The sequence below is a fragment of the Mustela nigripes genome, chromosome 7, assembly GCF_022355385.1.
Source record: "Mustela nigripes isolate SB6536 chromosome 7, MUSNIG.SB6536, whole genome shotgun sequence".
In the NCBI taxonomy this organism is placed as follows: Eukaryota; Metazoa; Chordata; class Mammalia; order Carnivora; family Mustelidae; genus Mustela; species Mustela nigripes.
The window spans coordinates 77,894,132-77,897,429 of record NC_081563.1 but is presented as its reverse complement, the minus strand read 5'-3'; the positions used below and the strand labels follow the sequence as shown (position 1 = coordinate 77,897,429).

At 44.4% G+C, this 3,298-nt stretch overlaps 1 pseudogene; it reads left to right on the top strand.

The window, feature by feature from the left end:
- The first annotated feature begins 2,503 nt into the window (after positions 1-2,503).
- On the top strand, positions 2,504-2,583 carry LOC132022862 (U4 spliceosomal RNA; annotated as a pseudogene).
- Positions 2,584-3,298: the final 715 nt, after the last annotated feature.

The window sequence follows — 3,298 nt, the reverse complement described above, 5'->3', positions numbered from 1 at the left end:
GATGGATGGATGGATGGATGGAAGGAAGTATAGTTGAACCAATAGATGGATGATCCAGAAAACATCCATCCATCTATTTATTCAAGAAACACTTATTGAACATTTACTCTCTGTACCAGTCATAGGAGATACTTAGATGGACACAATAGCCTTCAGTGAGATTGTAATCTAGTCTGCTGGCATGGCAGCACAATCAGAAGTCAACCAAAAGTCACTTTAAAACTTCAAAGAGAAGTAAGGATAGCTACCATTTTTTTACGCATCTGTAATATGTTAGGTGCTTTTCAAACTTCACTGCCTTGGTTCCCACTCTGGGGTACTGTAGCAAACTCTCAGGGGCACCGTGAGTTATTCTAAATTTTGGGAGAAAGGTAATGATACTCAACATCTGCTAGACACCGTGCAAACTATAAGCTCGAGGTAGTTCACGGTTTTCACATGAGATCATGCCCCATACCTTTGGATGACATCATACCTGGGTCTTTGGTGGCAGCTGTGATAAATAAACAAGAACCATATGAAAATCAACATGGAAAAGGAGATGAAGGCAACGGGGTCCAATCAGACTCCAAGTTTTGAAAAGTCAGGCAGTGCCCAAAAGGAGCATACATCTCATTAATAAGTACTTGTTGCTACTTAAGAATGAAATAAAACTATTATTTTTTCTTTCAATATATACCTATTACTTTGTCAGGACATAAGTCCCTCTTAAGTTGTTTGGTTCTAACTTCTTAAGAAATGAGACTTTTCAGTGTGTCTTAAAGCCTAGAGACACTATGAAAAAATTACTGAGGTACGAACTCATTAGTTCCTCATTAGTTCAGGAACCTCTGTGTTATTGCCAATCCTTCCAGGTTACTAATTTGCCAAAGATCACACAGATGATAAGTTTCAGAGTAAGCATTTGAACTGGAATCTCTTCCAGTGGTCTCGAAAATGCATCCCTTTTGCTTATACTAATTCTGGGCACTCCATGGGCTCATGAGGAGATGGAGAGGTAGGCTGGCCTGTCGGGGCAGAAGTTGAGGGAGTGGGGTGGAACTGACAGATCATGGATCGGAGACCTGAGGGCTCACTCCACAGCCTATCGGCCCGTTGTCTCCCTCTCTGTGCTGAGTTTCCAAAGGACCTTGTCTGGTGAGAGAAAGAAGGACAACCCCTGTGATTTTCTCAGTCTGGTCAGAAAAAGGGCCTGGGGGAGGGGAGTAGAGACCATGGAGAAGTGTGAGAAGTGGGGGGCTGAATCATATTTGGGGGGGTTCAGATAAAATTTTCTTTTGCAGCTTGCTGATTCTTGAAACCCTGAATGGCTGCTGTCATAGCAATATTTCCAAACAACTGGACTTTCGTCCTTTCAGGTGGGCTGAGTCCTGACAAGATTGTGGGGACAAGGAGTGGGAAAAATTTAGGTCAACCTCTTTTGAACCTTAACCTCCTGCCCCTTTGTGCCCTGGCAGACATTTTTCCTTGACCTCCAGAAATTCCTCTGCCTCAAGGGAAGGCTCCCCAGCCCTCCAGAGGCCTCCTAAGTGGGCTGGGAACAGATTCAGGGCAGAACCCCAGGGAAGCATGGAGGGTCTTGGGAGGATGGACAGGGTGGAGAGGCATCTCTGGAAAGATCTTCAAAGGCAAAGCCAAAGGCACTGGGCACCCCAGGAGAGCACGCTCCGTGACCACAGCCTGCAGCTGAGGGGGCCCGGACAGAGAGACCCCCTACTGTGGCAGCGAGCCTGCTTCTAGGAGCCCTGAGAAGCCTAATTCAATTACCCTTATCAGAATGCCTCTGAACTTAACAAAGCAGATAATCAGTTCCAGAGACAGATACTGTGTGGGGGGCCAAAATTATTTTGCTTCCCAAAATTGGAGGCTGAAATCAGAGATGTTTGGGTAATGGAAAACATAATCCCTCCCTGGGCCCAAACTCCCTCCCAGTACCCGCACCTGAGACACCCCTCCCATTCCATCCAAGGAGACCAGGATTTAATATCCACACCCAATCTTCCTAAGACACCTGGCTGTGAACTTGACCTCTTTCCCCCGCCTTCTTTGTGCCAAATCCAGAAAGAACCTGAGTAGAGGCTGGAAGCAGGAGGGATTTATTGATCCCCCTTGTATGTGTCAGGTTCATTAGATTTAATTTTAAATCACCCAACTTACCTTTTGAAGAAAAATGTGAGTAATCACCGTATTATAGAAGACGATAGAGGTTTGGAAAAGTGAATTCCACTGCTCAACTCATGGTGCCACACAGGCTCTCTGCTTAACATCCAAAAGCAAATAAAACTCATTTATTCAAGGATGCATAGCAACGCTCTGAGGTAGAGTTGTCTCCTTCATGGGTAAAGAAACAGGGTCAGGGAGACTAAGTAACTTTCCCAACATCACACAGGTGCTGAGTGTCTCAGTTGGGTTTTGAGGCCAATGAGATTGGAGGCAAAGCCTGGGATCTCAGTGCTACCTCACAAGTGCAACGCAAATTATTTTCTAGAATTTTCCTAGAGTCAGCTTTGCGCAGTGACAGTATCGTAGCCAATGAGGTTTATCCGAGGCCCGATTATTGCTAATAGAATTTTCCTAGAGCCCTAAGCGCAAAGACCATTTCTTTTCATCTTCTCCGTTGAACCTAGTATAGGGCTGGGGCCAGCCGGAATGAGCATGGGCTGATTTCTCTTACAGAAGCTGTGTGCCGTGTTGCCAGGATTACTCCTAAATGTTCAGACGCTTTCCCAAGGAGAGCTCTCAGCTTCTGTTTACCTTAGAATTGTACAACATACAAGGTTAGCACAGAAACTCTCCTATCAGTGGACCACACCCTTTATTTATGTGTTTAAACTTGCTTTTTTTATTAGGTAACATAGGACACGTACAGAATAATATGCATGTAAATTATAAAACATAGTAGTCATAAAGCCTGCAAAGCCACCACCCCATCGTACAACGAGGTGGTTATAATACATGCCCTCCCTTTCTTTGCTCCCACCTCCCCCACCAAAATTAATCACTATTCAGAAATTTGTGCTCATTGTCCTCTTGATTTTTTTTTTAATAGTTTGGCCAATTAGTTACATCTTGTGGTAGGTTGCATTATCATTCTGGGTCCTGTACATACCCTCTGATATATAACTTCATGGTTCCCCCCCATTAGAGGTGGGATATATTGCCCTGCCCTATGATGTTAGATTTGCCAGTAGAATGTTGCAGGTAGTGATGGATGCCAGTTCTGAGCTTAAACCTTCAGAAACATTACATCTCCATTTTTCCCTTTTGTATCTCTGCCTTCTGCCATGAAAAGAAGAGA